A 20,706-nucleotide genomic window follows, 5' to 3' on the forward strand; every position below is an offset into this window, starting at 1 on the left:
TCCGAAACGCCAAGAGCATTTCGTTGCAGAGAGATTGAATAGGTATCTTTCTATTGGCAAACTTTATTAAACTTAATTCACGTTAAGCTGCAACCGATCGCAAATATAGTTTATTTTACCTATAATACCAAAACACATTATGTAATACAAATAAGTATGAGGGTTTTTAGATTTCCCCAAATATTTTCATTTTAAGGGGCATTCATTACCAATGAGTTGTACTTACCTAAATAACTCTATTTAAGTTCGGTATTTTTTATTTATTACTTAATATTATTTATGTTCAATGCATTAACTTTGTAGTCAAACAAGAGTCAAACACTTTAATTGATGTTAATTAATTTTAGTATATAGCTATTTGCATATTTTTTATGTCTACTAGTTTCGAGACGTACCCGTCTCTTCGTCAAGACACTCACTACACCAACATGCAAATACATAAATATACTTTCACCATTCCCTTTCTGATTCCCCTCGCCCCACACATTCTGCAACATATTACTAAATATTATTAATCTTATTTTAGTGCATGTTTAGGCATGGTGGTGTTTGCATCCTTTTAAACTCTGCATGTAATTTATGCGTTTTATCATAAATACTTTGTACTTTTTCAAAAATTCTATGTGATGATAAAGGTGACAGGGTATTTTAGTATTTGCATGTTGGCATAGTGAGTGTCCTGACGAAGAGATGAGTACGTCTCGAAACCGGTAGACATGAAAATTCGGTAAGTAGTTAAATACTTATATTTACTTACATTAATATTTCTTAATAGACTGTCCAACTAAGCTAAAAAAATAGTGTTTAGTATTACAAGCGGAATATTTTTTTTAATTTTTGGAATTTTGAAATTATTTTGCTGGTGACGTCACAAGTTCTCGTCTCGTCACAAGGAATACCACAAACACCATAAACTCAATTACCCCCTCCTCGATCCTTTTCGACACCCACTGTTCACTGTTTCTTTTAAGTATGTATATTTAGTCATTATAAACCCTGAAGAAGGCAACGTGAGTTGCCAAAACTAGTCGGTTGTGATAATAAATAAGGGGTTCATAAAACAAATTATCCCTTTAAAATATTACTTAATAGTTTATCGGCACAAATATGTTTTAAAAGTTCATGTTTTTATTTTTATAGTGTATTGATATTGTTACAACATGTGTATTTTATTGAATAAAGACTCGAAGAAAAAAAATTACAACATTTTTTTAAAAAAGCTAATGTTTTTTTTTTAAATAGCAATTTTCATCAGTATCTACATTATTTAGAAAATTCTTTTTATAGTGGGTTGGAAAGTTTAATACCCCTATGTTGATGGGTTAGTTCTCGTCGGTGAACTAAGTAAATATAAACATTTAGACACTCTTTGTAAAATAAATTCCATTATAAAAATTTATAAAAAAGAAATAATAAAAGAATTTAAGATGAATACGTCACTCAGATACCAAAATAATATTAAAATTCCTAAATTCCACACAAATCATGGTCAAAATAGCTTTGTCTTTAAAGGTGTAAAAAATTATAATAATCTCCCTAATGAACTAAAAAAATTTTTTTGAACACGAGTTAAAACGGCATTAAATTTTAATTAGTATGAATGTATTATTATAATATATATTTTTTATATTTCCAATGTTTTTTTTTTCTCATATACCTTTTTTTAAAATTATATAAACTCTTATAAATAAACAACTACAACAGTGTAAGTCTCTCTCCAAGCACAAGAGTTAGTCTCTTTTTTTGGAGAGTTACAGTGATAACATTTACTAGATGCATTAAAGAAGATATTTATAGAATTTTTAAAAAACATGTACTTTTTGTGAAATTTATTAATAAATAAAAAAAAAACAAAAATTCGTTTGTATTTGTAGGCACACTAGAATAATGTATGTGAAAACTTCGTTATGCACTCATAAAGCAGACGTTATTAAATATTTGAATGGATTTAACGTTTGTCGGAAAAGCTTTATTTCAAGTTATATATAAATTTACCCATACGTATATGAGTATATGGGGAAGTGAGTATTGATTTCTCGAAAAACTATCACTATATTATATTAAAAATAATACACACACATAAGTTTTTAGGTACTTTTGTAGCATTCTTTTGTCTTTTGTTTAAAGGGTAGAAAATTAATTTCTTAGAACCCTTATTTACGCGATTGCGGAATAGAAAACAAGGTTAGAAATTAAAAATAAATTAATTGCATATTTTTTTTTTTTTTTTTTTAAAAAGAAATATTTGCGTTCTTATGATTTACCCAAATATTTCATTCTGAGGGCCATTTTCAACGAGTTGTAAATAACTCACTATTAGAAAATGGGAATCAAGTTGGGGTAGAGTAGGATTCGAACCACAAACCTTTGGTCCGTGAGTCCAAGACACTAGCCACAGGACCACAACCCGATTCATATCATGCGTTGTGCCTAAGAAATCGGCGAATTGTGTTTTTAACAAAAGCGTTCAGAGATAACAAAAAACATCTTCGATTTTAATTGAAATGTTTGAGAACACTGTTTTTTTTTATCTAAAATTTATTGTAGTACACTTCTTGGTTTAGAAGTTTCATTGATAAGTTTATGTATAATTTTATCATAATCATTAACTATGGAGTTGTATCAAGAAATATCAACAAAAAACATCAATATTATTGTAATACGTTTACAAAAATTGGTAAGTTGTCATTTTAATTGTTTAACAATATTTAAGTATGTCCAGAGGCTTGCAGACTGGCTGGATTTCCTCCCTAAGGAGTTATTAATATTAAAATTTGTTGCAACAGAGAGTTTCATATTCTCTTCTCAGAAATGTTTTTCCCTCTGTTGTAACAAACTTAAATATAAATAACTCCCTAGGAAGGAAATTCAGCCTGTCTGCAAGCATTTAGAGATACTCAAAACATTGTTGAATTAACCTGGTAAAAAAAGAAGTATTAAAATTGGAAAATTGTTTTGTGAATTTGTTCAGCCGGATGAATCTCACCAACTTTACAGAGGTTTCAGCTCTTTTATTTCACAAAATTTAACAGATGGAGGAGTTGAATAAATGTGGTGTTCTAAAATAGGCAGAATGGGGAATGTTACACAGTGAGTAAGTGGCCACTTAAACTAGTCAATGACAGGTCATAAGCCCTGTAAATAGCTGGACTACCATATTTCCTTCTCAAAAATGTTTTCCCTCTTTGCTGCAACAAATTGAAATATCATTTTAATTGTTGTTGAAAATATTATTTGGCGTAAATAAATTTGTTGCGAATGAATCGACTATACAAGGATGTGGGCGGGCCTAAAATGAAGTAAGTTCATCTGTAAAAAATGTATCTGTTTGTATAATAATATATATTTTGACAGCTATACAAAGCGGACAAATGGCGTGTTTTAAAAAGAGAAAAACTTTGTTCTAAAACGAGACGACATCTCGCGGTCATTAATAATGCTGTTTTTCAATGGGACTAACTAGTACGATTCGTGTTTTCACTTTTCCGTAGTGAAGATTAAGAGGATGCGCGGTCTGACTTTTCATCATACGAACGTATTTTGTCAATTAAAAAATGATGTATTTAACTTTTTTTTACACACATACATGTGTTGTAATGTTTTCAATCAATATTTCTTATTTATTACGTCAAACGTCAGTACTGTTGATTTAACTAGCTTGTCTAAAAATGTATATAGGTGAAATAATTCAGCTAGATGAATCTCACCCACACTAATAAAGGTTTTAGCTCTTTTACTTAACAGATGGAAAAGTTAAGAAAATGTGGATGTTAAACAACGGTAGAATAGTGAAGGTTACACTGTGTAAAGTGGACACTTAAAAATGGGTAGTGGTCCCGCGGCTAGTGTTGCGGACTTACAGATAGGAGGTCCGAGGCTCGAACCCCACTCTACCTTAAAATGATTTCCATTTTCTAATAGTGGGTTATTTACAACTCGTTGAAAATGGTCACAAAATTGAAATATTTGGATAAATTATAAGAACGCTAAAATTTATCAATAAAAAAACAGCCAATTACTTGTCATAATCCCTGTAAATGCCAAGAATTCCATATTCCCTATCTAAAAACGTTTCCCTTCTCAAAAGTAGCGCATTTGGGACTACTCATGTTTTTTTTTCATTAAAGGAAAGTGGACTACAAATTTATATTTCAACTTAAAAAAGCGTTTTTATGACGAAAGTAGACTGCAAAAATTTCTGAATTTTTAACTTAAAAACGGCAAAAGGTGGACTCCTATGTTTCATCCTCCGGCGGCCTCCGTGGTGTAGTGGTCAAGACGCTTGGCTCACGCTCGGAAGGTTCCGGGTTCGATTCCCGGTGAGAACACAAAAATCAAAATGAATTTTTCTCAAGCCTGGGTGTTCTGTGATGTAATTCACCACTGTAATTGGGCCTACTGGCCTGTAGTGGTGCAAACATAAATGAAATGCAAAAATAAATGAAAATCCTCAATAAAGTATGCTCAATTATCCTAAATATGTTCAGATATATTTTTTACATGGTTTTATATATTTCAAGGCGTTGCATTTAATTTATTTCTTCAAGAAACTCATCGTACAGTTTTAATTTCTTGTACAATGAGTTTTGTGGCTCTGTTTTTCTGCTCACTGGTAATCTTATCTTTTTTTTTATCCCAAGTTTCGTAAATATGACATTGTCGGTTAAATTTATTTGTATGTTTTATTTAATTTATCCCCTTAGTAATTTTATGCATAAAAATATCAAAATGTTATTATTTTTCTTGCTTTACTGCGAGCAAGCCTGCATTATTGTGCATTCTTTCTGCATTAAAATATATATTGATTTTGAATTCAATACTCGTGGCCTTCTTTTGAAGAATTTGTATATTTTAAATAAACCCTTATTACATACAAATTAAAAGTCAAAGAAGAAAAGTAATTTATTTGAACCATTTGATTATTTTATAGATAAGAACCCATTTTAAAAAAAATCTATTACTGGTTACGCGTGAATGTTTACTGCCATTTATATGTTTTGGTTGTCTGCTTTTCCTTGAGAAGTAGGAACCTGAGCAGCCTGGCAGTACCTACCGCATTGCAACAATTTACAAATTCCGTATTCAAATAAAACTGACATCTGTATTTTTTCTTAAAACAAATGAAAGGTCTTCTATGATCCGCAAGATAAACTAAAAACGAAAAATAATATTCCTGCTGCTATTAACATAAAGTTACCGCTAAAGTGTCAATAGAATTATTATCATCACTGCATCTAATATACAAAAATCCTGATACACAAAGCCGAATAAAGAAAGAACCTAACATCCGCATCATTCCCGCAAATAATATCTGGTGGAGCGAGGGGGAACACTTCAACACAGGTGAGTCGATTTCCATCGTACATTAGGTGGCAGTAAACGTCCTTAAAAACGTGTGTTGGCTGACCTGGTTGGACCATCTTGGATCAGTTCATGCGCTCTCTAAGCTATCGAGGAAATAACTTTTGCGCTTCTTTCGCGTCACCAATTACATTTCTTAATCCTCAAATAAATGCTTTTTTGTTACATATTGCAAATGTGTTATAAAATTTGAATTTTTGTCTAAGTACAATCTGAGATATTTTATATTATCCACAGAGTTTTTGTCTAGATTATTAATATTAATGCTGTATTATTGGGGTATATTTTTAACTTAATATTAATATATTTGTTTTTGTATAATAAACACCCGGTATCAAAGGTTTAATTTGTTTACAAGCTCGGACATGAGTAGTACTAGACGTAACAAACAGTAAAAATAATGACTTATGTCAGAAAGACAGAGTCCCTAAGGCTTGTGGATATTTTACAAGACGGACATGGTTCTAATTCACATGTTGCTAATTGACATTTAAATAGGCGAGCAAATTAATTGAAGAACAAGCAACTCCAAGTGAATAATGTTCTCATTCAAACGTTTCAGTGTTGAAGTTATTTTAGATACTTAGATGCTTGAAGTCAACAATAAATCATTACGGCTGTGAATAAAATGCCGATCCACTGAATTATATTAAATTTAAAACTGATTAAAGTAGGATTCTGAGAAACCTCTCACCGTATTACAGGGTTCATGTTAAAGACATCGAAAGAGTTGTATATTTTATCCGAAATCAAAAAAATAGACGGACATGCGATACTTAAAATATAGTAAGGCGGAGCGGAACAAGGAGAAGATTCTCGAGTTTGAAAATGCCCTAACAAGATAAATCAACACAATATTACCTCTTGTTATTTAAAAAATAAAGTAGATTCAAATCGAATAAACATGTTACATTACCAAATTTAAAAATACGTATTCTATTTATTTATTTATTCATATTTTTTGCTTACAAATTATAATTAATAATAAAAATAATGTGACCTCACTGGGGTTTTCCGTGCCGAGGACACTTAACAATATACTTTTTAAAATTACATTTGAGAATAAACAAAGAAGACTAGAATATTTTGAGTTTGTCCAAATTTTTGTAGACAAGGACTGGATTCAACTCCCCGGGGAGCTGTTTATATTAACATATTACAACAGAGATGAAGAACATTTAAGATAAGGTAATATAGAAGTCTAGACATCTACAGGGCTTATGATCTGTCAATGGCTGGTTTAAGTGACCACTTAACACATTGTGTAACATTCACTATTCTGCCCATATTTGAACATCTATATTCCTTCAATTCTTTCATCTGTTGGTGTTTGTGAAGTTAAAGAGCGGAAACCTTTATTTATGCGGGTGAGATTCATCTAATTGAATTATTTCACCTATGTACATACTAAGCAACGCATGAAAATGTTTTTTTTTAAATTTCTATACTTCTTCATGGACCAGGTAATTTATCAACAATATTTTGAGTTTGTCCAAATTTTTGAGGGCTACAATTTTCATCTCTGTTGTAATGTATTAAAGAAGACTAACTTAAAAAAACGAAGATAATTAACAAATATTTAGACAGTTTTACAAACGAGGTATTTATGTACATCTATATTATTTATATTACAAAACACACAATGAAAATAACAAAAATCTATCATAAGCTGTACACTTGTAGAGCAGTTGATTCAATATTGGTATGGGCGAATGAGACAATCCATTTTTCTTCTACCTAGCTCCACTATCCATTTTTATAGCCTTTTTAAACATTTTCTCGTTACTAATTGTTTTAATGGATAGTGGAAGTAGGTTATAGATTTTAATTGAATAATACTCAAAATCCCTTTGTCCGAAAGTGGTTTTAGTTTGAATATGTTTAAGTTGTATGTATGTAGTGGTATCTTTATTATTTATTATTAACTTTATGTTTAAGTAAAGCAGGGTATTTAAAATTATCTTTTGTCTTGATGATAAAAATTTTAACTGCGTATCCTCTTGTCTGAGTGAAGGAATTGCTTAATTAAGTAAATCAATTTAATTAGGATAACCTTAAGTTTTAATGCTTACTGATGGAGAAAGTAACTCACCGTGGATGGCTTAATCAAAGAAGATAATGATAACTTTAATGTAGGAAATTGCGTTAATGATACATCCGTTTCACATATATTAAACACTTGAAATAGAAATGAGAATAATTGATTGGTCTTAATAATCGAACAATTCAATGCCGATTATGAAAGTTACTCATTAGAATATCGATTACCTATAAGGGTCAAAATGATTGGTAATGAAAATATATTTGTAATGGTTAAAAATATTAAGTTTTTAAAATTATTAAATATTATTATTCATAATACGAGTATATAATACTCCTATATACCTCCTATATACCTGCGTGAAAAATTTCAACGCTTATCAGTTCATGGTTTACCTCTTCGTTCTAATTCTCAAGGCACTCTCTTAATACCCATCCACAATTCCTCTTTCTTCTCTAACTCATAAAGTGTCCATGCGGCTCGACTGTGGAATCATCTCTTATCCACCATCAAAGATGTTACTACATTATCTCTGTTTAAATCACGCCTGAAGAAACATCTCCTTACTCTTCCTTAATCTTTCCTCCTTTCCTTTTTCTTTTCTTTTCCTATTTTCTGTTGAGTAATAGTTTTGATTTAAGATAATTTATAAACGAATACGTTTATACTTATTTGTTTATAAATTTGTATAAACCACTTTAATTTTTTTAATTACACTTCGACTGGTTTCGACGTTACTACCTCATCATCAGGAATTTAACTAACTTATAATTGCACGCGTTGCTATTTATATAATAAAATATTGTATGAAAAAGACAGAAAATTAACAGAAAGAGAATGAAAAAAGATAAAATAAATCATAACGGGAATAGTTTTAAAAGAGGACTCGAAGTTAAATTTAATTGATTATTTATTATTTGAAGTTTTTGATTAATGGCTTTACTAATTTCTAATCGTTCTAAATTATCTAAACGAAAACCATTTTTATTGACATGCAAAATTTCTACACACGTTTCTTGATTAAATTCATGGTTTTCGGATATAAGATGATTTGCGAATTCTGTAAAATTATTATTACTCAGACATCTTATATGTTCTTTGATTCTAACTTTCAATTTACGTGAAGTCTTTCCAATATAGAAATTTGGGCAATTTAAATAATTTAATTTATAAATTCCCGAATGATTTAATTTATCATCCTTATCTTTACAATTTGTCAATATTTTACCTTTGTTATTATTAGTATAAAAAGCTGGCCTAATATTGTTAGGTAAAATTTGTGCTATATTATTAGAAAATGAATGAATGTACAAAATTCTACGCCAGTTCTCATTTTTAATGGAAATATTTTGGGAACTGTATGAGTATTTTTTTTCTATAGTTTAATTTAACTTTTTTATTTAAAACATTGTCAATTAAATTAAGTTCATAGCCATTATTGAAAGCAATACTCCTTATAGTATGTAATTCTAAGTCAACATTATTTTTATTAAGTGGTATTGAAGTAAGCCGATGTATCATAGAATGGAAAACAGAGTGTTTATGTGACAAAGGATGATTAGAAGATTTATGGATGAACGTATCTGTATATATCGGTTTTCTAAATATTTTTAATTCAATTATATTTTTGGTATTAATTGAAGTTAAATCTAAAAAGTTAAGTTGTGAATTTGATTCAATTTCTAAGTAAATTGTATTTTCTGATGGAAGGAATTTAATAAATTTGAAAATGAATCTAATTGACGATCTGATCCAATCTATATACAGAACACGTCATCAACATATCTTCTCCATAATAAAACATTATTTAATAAAGGAAATTTACGATCAAAAATTAAATTTTCTAAATAATTAACAAAAGTATCAGCAATTAATGGACTTGTTGGGGCACCCATAGAAGTAATTAATAATAATGGCGTAATTAAAAGTTAGTTAAATTCCTGACGATGAGGTAGTAACCTCGAAACCGGTCGAAGTGTAATAAAAAAATTTAAAAAAATTAAAGTGGTTTATACAAATTTATACACAAATAAGTGTAAAATGTCATACCACAAAGTGAAAAATGTTTTTGATAACAATAAATACGTTTAGGTCTATTTTTATATTTCTTTAGCTCTTTAATTTTTTTTATTGAATATGTTCTGTAACTTGAATTATAAAAATAAAACTTTTATTTTATTGGTTGGTTGGAAAAAAATGCCATTTGGCAATAAGACCGCCAATGTTCAAATAACATTTTGTACAAAAAGTTAAAAAAATAATATATTAGAAGCTTCAGAAAATGATTTTTAATTTTTTAAATTTTCACAAATTTGTGGATTAAAGTATAACTCGTCTTTTATTACTATAATAAATGTTAGTTATCTACTTTATAGTATAAGCACCTATTTTGAAAATAAAAACCGCATTTTGGTACTGAAACAAAAAAATCGCATTTGGATTAAAAAAAATACTGTGAGTTAAAACAGTGGTTTAGAGTGGTTATCTGTTGTTATCTGATACAATAATTTAGAATTATTTCAGAACGGGTTTTATAGTTTTTTCCGATTTTTTATATATTTACCAAAGCACGTGAGATTCTTTTGAGAATTCCTATCCTCAATTAGGGTCAAAGCACCAGTAAATGACCACCATCCAGTAAATGACCATTGGTTAATAAAACATAATATTGTAAGAATTGCTACATGTGTCCAGTCAAAAAACTTTTAACACTAGAAACTATGACAAAATCAGTAGACGAATATTTCTTTTGGTAAGAAACAAATTTATCAGTTTTGAACTGTGAGTTCTCAAAAGGTAATAGTGCGTCTTCCCGTTATTGTTCTGAGATTGATAGTGTTTTTATAAGGAAAGGTGTGGTAAGTGTTTTATTTGATGCTATTTCTTATGCAATTCTTTGAAAATATTCACATTTATTTATTTAACACTTTATATACATATACAATATATATGTACATATAAGGACGGACATATTACCTTAAGGCAATTTTTCCCTACATACCCAAACCGTTTAGTTTGAGAGAATTACAAATACATGGACATGTTGAATCTTACTTTTTTATACAAAGATTAACAAAAATAAAAATATATGTATAAAAAAATTAACACTATACTATAAAGAGAGGAGAGGGGATGTGAAGGAAGGAAGAAGAATAAAGGAACAATTAAAATATTTTGATAGTGACATATTCTAATGTGTAAAGGTGTTTTATAATGTCATGATGTAACTAAATCTGAGTACTATTTTTACTGGGGTAGTAGTGGTCATTCACTGGTGATTCTGCTATTTTTTTAGAGTAATAATAATTATAATTGTTATACTCGTATTTCAATAAAAAAGTAAAAGTACTTCGAAAAATTAATATGTTTTTTTATTGTTTTCATTTATTTTGTACGCTTAAATAATAGAATGTATACCTTTAATGTGGGTTTCACTACAAGCTAAATCCTAAACGGTCATTTATTGGTGCTTTGACCCTAATAGTCATTTTTCAGAGTTGCTCAAATTCCAAAGGTATTTTTTCAGAAACGTGAATGTTTTTTTATTCAAAAATCAGCAAAATAATTAACGACGTAAATTAAATTTGTATCTCAAGTTCCTATTTCGGTAACCAAATATTTCTTGTAACTTACTTTATTTTAAAAATTGATTATTCTGACACATTACTTAAATACATTTTTACGTTTATTTCTCAATGAATAAATATATTAGATACAATTAGATACGTACTTATCATTAAATGGTTCGATTGTATATAATTGAGTAATTCGATTATCAGAACTGGTTAGGTACATTACTATTTCACACAAAGAAATAAACATGGGCTCACGTAAAAGCTGTTAAATTTTATAATGTTGATTATGTGTTTTTAAGATATTAATTATTTCTCATTGTAATTATTTGATTGTATGTTTTTTTAATGGGCGCCGACGCATAACCTTTTGTATTGCATTGTATAAGTAATAAAGCATTGTTTAAGAAAAATACTAACTTATTATTTTTTATTTTTACGTGACACTGGTAAACTTTGCTAGAACAATAAAAGTTATAATCGAATAATCGTTGTTGTCCCACGTCAAATCAATGCGTTGAATGAAAAAATAACGAATATGTTGTAATTTCATAAATTGATTTAGTACCTATGTATGTTTCAATTTGGGACACATCACTATTTGTGGAATCGATCACCGATTTTTTACAATATCAAAATATTAATTTAATTCCCGATTAGTGACAGTTCTGGTTTTACTGTTTATTTGGTTGAACGACAATCATATTTGAATTTTAAATAAATTATTTACTTCTGTAAAAAAAGTGTTTAGAAAACTATTGATATCACGTTGCTTGAATTGTATTTTTAGGTTGTAAGAGTTGCAATGAGGCGTATCCTCACAACACGGACTATCTCTTCGTTCTAGAAACGAGAGAACCCTTTTAATACCCTGTCATTTTTATTTATTTATTTTATTTTATTCAGAAAATATACAGTCATACAAAATGAGTATTAAAAACAACATTTTTTTAACATAAAAAGACCAATTAATTTTTCATAAATTAAAAAGATGTAAACATTAAATGTGACAAAAAAATGAAAAAAATAAATTAGAAGTTTATGTGAGAAAAGAATAACTGTTGACATTTGCGTTTTCCATAGAGGTAATAAATAAAAATACTGAATGTACACTCCGAGCCATCCACGCACACACATGAACGCACATATAAAACATACACAAACATATACATTACATGCGGCACATATACATAGCATAAACCACTCAAGATGCACACTCAGCAACTATCCCAAATAATCGACCCCATGAAGAAATTTTCTGTACAAATGCAACGTGCAGTTAAAAATGTCTACATCAATACTGAGTCCGTTATAATTTCTACAGGTACGTCTAATGAATGAATTCGAGGTATAATTGTTTTTACAAGTTGGTACATAAAAAAGGGAATTTAATCTAGTATAGCGAAGAGGACAACGGAAACCAATATTTTGTAAAATATACGGCTCGCTATATTTTCTATCTCGCGATATCGCTCTAATTTTCTTGCCTCCTCTTTCACAGTAGTAGCCGCTCGATTTTGGAATAATCTATCCACTAATGTTTGAGACGCCCCTTCATTATTTACATTTAAGTCAAGATTAAAATGTTACTATCTTAATATTTAAACTGTTACTTTATCCTTCTTCTTTCACATCCCCTCTCCTCTTTTCATATTATAGTGTTAATTTTTTTTTTTTTTATTTATTTATTTTTGTGAATCTTTGCTTTTAATTTTTGTATAAAATTGTAAGATTCAATATGTCCATGTATTTATAATTTTCTCAAACTGAATGGTTTGGGTAGGTAGGAAGAAATTGCCTTAAGGCAATATGCCCTCCCTTATATGTTTATATATTGTTTATGTATATAGTGTCAAATAAATAAATAAATAAATACCCTCTTGTTTAGCGCAAAAAAAGGTTGGGACCTTATAGCCACTCCGCTGGCCCACAGGTACGTTCCGGAGTGTCAGTATATTATTAATTTTATATTTAATAATACATTCTTTCACATTAATTGTAAAGTTGCATCAAAATATTACGGGTGTAAAAATTTAAAAAAAACATTTTGAAACATACCTCCATAAATAAAATGAGAAAGGACATTAAAGAAATTAAAATTATATTCTGATATACGAAGCATATTCCTCAGCTTTCTGTGTAGTCCTTTTTGTAATTCATTTATGGACTAGAGTTTTGAAAACATTGTTTTTCACATTGCATATAAACATTGATATATCCATACATAAATAGTTTTAAGTTTTGCATTATTTGTGTCTGCAATCCCCGAAATAAACAGACAAATGTTGGTCCTAGGGAGAAGGGTTGCCAGTTATTTTGCTATTCATAGGGCGGTCGCGTATTCAAAAGGCTCGGAAAACACTGGGCCCCTGTGTAATTATGTGGAAATACAAAATAAAATCAGTATTTGTAAGTTTACAACTTAATACTTCTAAAATAAGTATTTTTGCACTTGTACTAAATAAAATAACAATTAACTTAATTTTCTTCCATCTCAATATAATTTGTTTCGTCTCCGATGCATTACGTTACCGGTAAAATACATTTACAAATGGCCTTTTATTTATGCTAAACCAACTTTATTTTAAACCCTAGAGATATTTTTATAAAGGTTCTTTTATTAGCGATGTGTAAAAATCAATTGGGTGCAAATGAATAAACTGAATTTCGAAAGAAAAAGTCTGAGAACCGGATGTTGTAAAATAAATGAAAAATTATATTTAATATTTCTTATGTGCATGAAAATTCGCCAAACAAACGATTAAATATTAACTTACCGATGTTGAATAATGCCGCAATGTTTTATATCTCTTCCTTTTCATTTCTTGTAAACTAACTTATGAATTTATTTCACTTTATTATTTCAAAACACTCTGATAATCATCGTGTCACACATTATATGAATTCGCATTATTAAAATAAGAGATCAAACACCAAACAAATTGCAATTTTAAGCTAGACACAAAATGTTAAAAATCAACATTAAAGTTAATTTAATTATCATATCACTTTTAGACAATTTTCTTCTTTTGATATCTGAAACAAGGAAAACACGTAATTAACTACACGTACATAAATAAAAAAATATGTTTTTCGAATTAACTTTTAAAACAGGCAAATACATAATTATACTTTCAGGCAATCCACCGTAAGAAGAATAAATACAAAACACGCTATTTTTTATTAAAGTATCTACAATCATTTTTTTTTTTTAAAAGGAAAAAAAATGCATAATCAATAAATTTATAGTTTGGTTTCACAGTGAGGAAAACCTTTGATTTATTTTTTGGTCTACAAACAATGAAAAAGAATATTAAAATACGGAAATATTAAAATGAAAAAAGGCACCACTTATTTTTCATCAATCACATGTAAACACTAATAAACTACATAGACCTAATGGTGCATAGAGAACTGCATTGGTACACCAATCGCAGCGTATCTTGATCATTTTTGTTGCATGAAAGTAAGACGATCAGTCTTACGCTTCAGGTACCAGTCTAGGGTTCATGAAATATTCTAGTGTAAAAACTCTCTTTCAAATAAATAAATATTTTATATCAACCATGTCAGGGAGCAAACCCGAGACCTCTGGTAAGCAAACGCGATAACCATTTCACCACTAGGCCGACAAATAAAATTAACAATGTAAATAATGAAAATTAAAATTACATTATTGTAAAAAATCATTCATTAATCATTTTTATAAACGTGTAACATTAATAAAATGCTAGTTTATATGAAACTAGCCATGTAAATAAGTCGGCTGTCACCGACTTATTATAGTCACACCACGCGCCTGGTAGATACATAAAATAATAAAATGACTATTCAGTAAAAAAGGTCAAAATATCTCGATCGAAAACCTTTACTACTTTTAAACGATTTTACGATTCCATGGTTTTATATAACTTTCGTCAGTCTTTTTTTAGTCAAACCTGAAAGCAATAATTAGCTGCGCCGTAAGCAAATGAAAGCTAAAAAAAAAAAAAACATGTTTTCAATACATATCACTATTTGTGTACAACAGGACCTCCATTGACCTCCTAAAGTTAATTTTAAAATAATGAGAGATTAATCTATCTAATCTAATCTAATTAAATTAACCAAAAATCTGTCAATAATCACATTATTTGAGTTTATCGAAATGTTTGTACTCAAAATACTAGATTTCACCCCCACGGGAGTCATTAAGATTACCAAATTACAGCAGGGATGGAGAATTTCTTAAAGAAGGGGGGGGGGTATGGTGAATGTTACACAGTATGTAAAGTGGCCACACAAACCAGCCAATGACAGGTCATAAGCCCTGTAAATGCCCAGACTTCCATACTCCCTTCTTTAAGGTATTTTCTATCCCTGTTGTAATTTGTTAATGTTAATAATTAGTTTTAAAGTATTTTTTTAATTAATTAGATCAGTGGCTGAAGATCTCTGTCAAAATAAAATAAAATAAACATAAAAAAGTAAAATTTATTGACTTCCACGTGTTTACACAAAAAATAATTTCGATTTGATACACAATTAAATTATCATTTAAATTTGATAAAAGCCCTGGAAAATGTAAATTTGTTCTGCAAAATATAATGTTGTACTGAGTAGTTACAATTAACGTTACACAATACAGGAAATATACATAATTGATGTATCGATATAATTGATACAAATTTATATCAATTTGAAATGGAGATTAACGCAGTAACGTAAATCAAAATAAAATGACAGAACGCGCTCCTTTGATAACTGTATTAAAGTTATATGCTACTATAATTTCAGATAAATGACTGAATAATTGGTACTTTCTATTCCATAGTGAAAATTCTCTGAAATATGTAAAATGTGCAGGGTTTTGTTTGTATTATTTTGCTCGTAAAACTTGTCTTTTTTCTATTCAATTTAATACTGTACGTCATATTTATAAATAAATGAAGGATTCAACACTCCCCTAAATCGAATGCAAAATTTAAGTAACGAATTTCCAGAACTTCTCGATATCCGGAACATGTCACTTCACTTCCCAAGTATAAGAAGCCGATGGTTGCAATATTTCTGGATAATGTTTAATATCTTGTACACCCTTACTTTCATATGTTAGGTGAATGTGCGTGTATGTATATGTATGTATGTGAATGCATATTTTTTTTTATTTTTTATTTTTTATTTTTATTTTTGAGGAAATACAACAGTCGTAATATAAGAATACAAAATATAAAAAATAGTAGATACATCCTGGTAAAGTTTTTCACAAATATAATGAGAGAACATGTTACACAGTAAAGAGAAAAATAATATTTTGTATTATTTTTCTAAAAACACAAAAAAAAAGAGCTCGTAATAAGGTTAAGGAATGAGGAAATAGAGTGGAGGAGTGGAGGAGACGGATTTTCATAATATAGTTGACCAATTCAAAATTTTTATATTATAATAAAATAAACATAATTAAAGGAACACAAACTTATTACACACTGACAAATGTTTCATTTTACAGTGTTTCAAAAAGTTTTTTTTTGAAGTCACAAAATTTAATATTAAAAATATCTAAATGGCGACAAAGAAAATTAAGTTTGGAGCAGCTGCGATAAATAAACGAGTTTTGAACATATTTTTTTTTTGGGCAATGAATTATAAAACAAATAAACTTGTGTTGACTTTACGGGACAATTGATTGAAATACGCTCCAAGAAATATGGACTTTCGATAAAATTTTGAAGAGGAAAGACCTATCAGAAATGCTTCTACATTTAGTCAGGGAAGTTAAACTATGAAAGGAAGAAGAATCTTTATACGAGTCAAAATATGTACGAGATTTACGATCCAGAAGTTTAAGGAATCTATTTTGTATTTTATCTAGTTGTGATATATAAATTGTATATCTAGGATTCCAAACAACAGATGCAAACTCAAGATGGCTGCGAACGTATGCATTATATAAGATTTTGAGGGATGCGGTTGTTTTGAATGGTTGAGTGGTGCGTATAATAAAGCCCAGATTTCTGTAAGCCTTATATGTGCGTAAATGTATGTTTGTATGTAGTGTATATATATATGTATATAAATATATACATATATATTTAAGTGTATATGTGTGTGTGTGTATGTATGTATGTATGTGTGTATGTATATAAATGATATTTCTATTTGTTTTTAGTTTTTATATTCGCAACATTTTTATTGGATTTTTAATATGTGTTTTCTTTAATTTTAAGATAGAATAAATAAAATAACTCGTTTGAGACCCCTGAAACATTATATATACAAGCAGTCATACTTGCTAACTAGATGGGTTCATGCTCATTCGGTTGTACATAGGAAGTAAGTAAGTTTGTATAATATACTCATAAAAAGGTCTATTTATTTTTATTTTTGCTAAATTTGTGTGCGATAAAATGTGTGCCAATGTAAGGATTTACAAACCTAAAATGCATATCTTTTTTACTACTTTTCTTCTATACTTCACTGTTTTATTATAATATTTTTGTTTTTTATTTACTAAAAATTACTTTTACTAAGTTTAACCACAAAAATTAATAATGTTTTCTTTCTATTGTATAACTTTATATTTAACTTTAGTTTTGTACAAATTGGCTACGGCCGTTAGTTAAAATAATAAATAAATAAATAAATACAACAGAACCAATTTTCGTATCGCTAGTTTTAGTCATTCATGCAAACACCAAAAAATTGCTCAAGTTGAGAATAGAAAAATGATAACCATTAAGTTAAAAATTAGATTTTGAGTGATACTAAATATTTTTTTTCTACTGAAACTTATCAATTTACATAATAAATGTAAACTGATAAGTTTCAGTTTGTCTCAGATATGTACCATTCACCTAATTTAGTAGTATGTTTTCTCGTTTTTTTATATTGAGAAGTGTTTACTTTAATCATCGTCACTCCTTTTCTCACAAACAGTGGTGCACAGGGCATATCGCTTCATATCGCTTCAGGTCCCAGCCCAGAAACAAAGTTTTTTTTTTAATATCTCAAAAATCCTAATTTCACACCCACCCTGACAGGAATCTAACCCAGAATCCCAAGAATGACAGGCGAACGCATCAACTTCTATACGATGATGACTTATCTCCATTCGATTATCTTATTCATCGAATTAAAAACACTCGTCTAGGGTCCAGGTTCTATTTCACAAATAGAGTTGCATTTTTCACCCGTCTGAACACAGAAAACGTACCTCAGTAATACGCGAAAGCCCAATGGGCCAAAAAAAATGACCTCTGTTTATTGTGCAAAAACTATGTTACTCAATCCGTCCATCTTCATTAAAATATTTACATATTATGACGTTCAACTCAATTAATTACACATTTTTCACTGTTTTTTTACGTTTTTAAAACAAAAGGCAACTTTACCAGCTTGTAAAAAGATGTTGAACAGTTTTTATTAATTAAGTTTCTAACAGGCGCAAAATTAGACCAATTACGGTTGAATAATGACACCGTTTTTCCATCAAGTAAAACGTACCAGTTGAATGCAAGGTCAGTTTCTCTGCATGTTTCTCAAGTGTAATTGATATCACTTACCAGACCATTGTGTCTCGGAACCACTCGGGATGAGATGATATCGAATTACTTGGAGATAATGTTACTATAGTGGAGTTATCGTAACAGGATATCCGGTCTACTTTAGGGTATTGCATTGTTTTTACGCGTTAAAGAAATTTAACAGGGAATCTTTCGTTTAGATTACTGTTGTACAGGGCACAGTTGTATGTATGTTTTTTAGGTTAAAACAGAGCAAACAAAGCAAACAGAGCAAGAATTGCACGCTAGTTATATGACCACCATATTTATTTACTTATTTTTATTAATTTTATTTTATTTGAAAAATCAACAGTAATACATTTTGTAAATAACGCATTTAAATTACTAACAACTTCGTTCCGAAGATTTGGCGAATTATAATAATAATTTACAAAGAACGCTTTATTGGTTAATTTTGTATACCGACTAGCAATTTCGGATGTTGTTGTTTTGCTTTGCAAGATGTTTATTTATTTAAGTGTCGTATATCGTGTGCCCGCTCAAATTTTTTGGACTGTTTTCAATTGTGATTTATGTGACATTGCGGAATTTAGAAAATAAATAATATTTTGAAGAAACTGTGTCTTTTTCCTCGTTCGCATGTCACCCGAGATTGGCGAGACCGTCGAAGCGAGAACCCTGCACCAGCTAGCGTGAACAATACATATTTATAGTAAACAAACAGATATAGTGTATAAACTCAGAACGAACAACAGATTTTCATGAAGTATACAAAGTTAGTACAAAAAATATATAACATATTAAATAAATACGTATAAGTTTAAACATATAAAAATGTTATTTTCATGTGCTCGTAAATATTTTGCAATAATCAAAGAAATTTTTATATTTTCTTAAGAACAGTAATTTATTGTTGGGCGGGATTAGGACAAGAATGCTTGAAGAGAGGATAAGGAGGGGAAGGGAGATGTACATATTTATTATTATAATGTCTATTAAGTTACATTATGAAAAAAAGCATTTTTAATATACGATGTTTTACTTATTGGTACATGAAACAGGTGGTACCGTCTACAAATCCTGGCTGACACATGTATTGTTATTAAACATAGTAGTTCTGTACAGTCAACTATTCCTGTCATAATTTTATGAAGCAGAGTTGGTCCGCACACAGTTTGCGGTATTGTAGAGAAGTGATTCCATAGTAGGTGGAGGCAGTGAGAGTTGATCCATAAGAAATACCGGTTTTGTATTTTAGGTACTATATAAATTTGTTTTGAATATTTTCTATTCTTGTTATATATATGGCATACTAAGGATTCCATATCTGAGATGCGTATTCCAAATGGCTTCTGACAAACGTATAATATAATGAAATTAGGGCCTTTGGATTATCAAAGTGTTTACTCATTCGAATTATGAAACTTAACATGCTCAATGCTTTGGGGGTAATTTTATTGATATGCGATTCAAAAAGTAGTTTTGAGTCTAAAACAATCCTAAGATCTTTTATTTCGTGCTTTCTCATTAGTACATCATAAGAACGTAATCATAAGAACGCAAATATTTATTTTTCAATATATACATACATACAAAACAATAAAAATAAGTTGTACGTGTGTACTTATTAAACAAGATTTATTTTTAAGATATTATTTGCAAAACTTGGAAGAGTATCATAAAAAAATACCGTTTTGCTATTTCGGCAGTATATTATATTCCCGACACGTGTGGGCCATAGGTGTGTGGTATGAAGCATTACTTAAAAACAATGGCAGTTTAAATATGTCCCGATATCTGAGTGCATATCAATGATATCAATCTCGCATTTATTTTTATTTGATTAAGGAGGTTAGTATCTACTTTTAAGTTTAATATTATAAATTTTTTTTTGAACTCTTAAGATTTTATTAAATAATGTAATATAACTGTTATGGTTCTACCACTTACATAGGGCACATGTTGCATTTTATCAGCTGGGGGTAGATAATAACGTACCACCCAAGATGTTAAGTTGGTACCTAGCTCTCAGATGCATATAGTATTTTAGCCATCTGCTAAAATAATGGGTCTCCCCTATGGGATGGCACTTATCTTATCTTATCGTTATTTGTAATCCCAAAAATCGTGTAGTTTAAATTCTGTTATCTACGGCTGCTATTTTAAAAGGTAACTAACTGAATCCAATAGTAAAGTACCACATGCATGTAGACATAAATAACTATGAAGA

General features: G+C 29.3%; 1 protein-coding gene across 1 annotated transcript in view; it reads right to left on the reverse strand.

Moving 5' to 3' along the window:
* mol (dual oxidase maturation factor 1 mol) overlaps window positions 1-20,706 on the reverse strand; it is a 273,695-nt gene that overhangs the window by 194,852 nt on the left and 58,137 nt on the right. Inside the window, exon 2 of the mRNA XM_088225100.1 lies at window positions 13,752-14,010. The gene's annotated coding sequence lies outside the window, so the exon portion shown is untranslated. The remainder of the gene's footprint in view (window positions 1-13,751; window positions 14,011-20,706) is intronic.

Source organism: Micrasema longulum, unplaced genomic scaffold, assembly GCF_059751315.1.
Source record: "Micrasema longulum isolate JH-2025_06_02 unplaced genomic scaffold, ASM5975131v1 h1tg000331l, whole genome shotgun sequence".
Lineage (NCBI taxonomy): Eukaryota > Metazoa > Arthropoda > Insecta > Trichoptera > Brachycentridae > Micrasema > Micrasema longulum.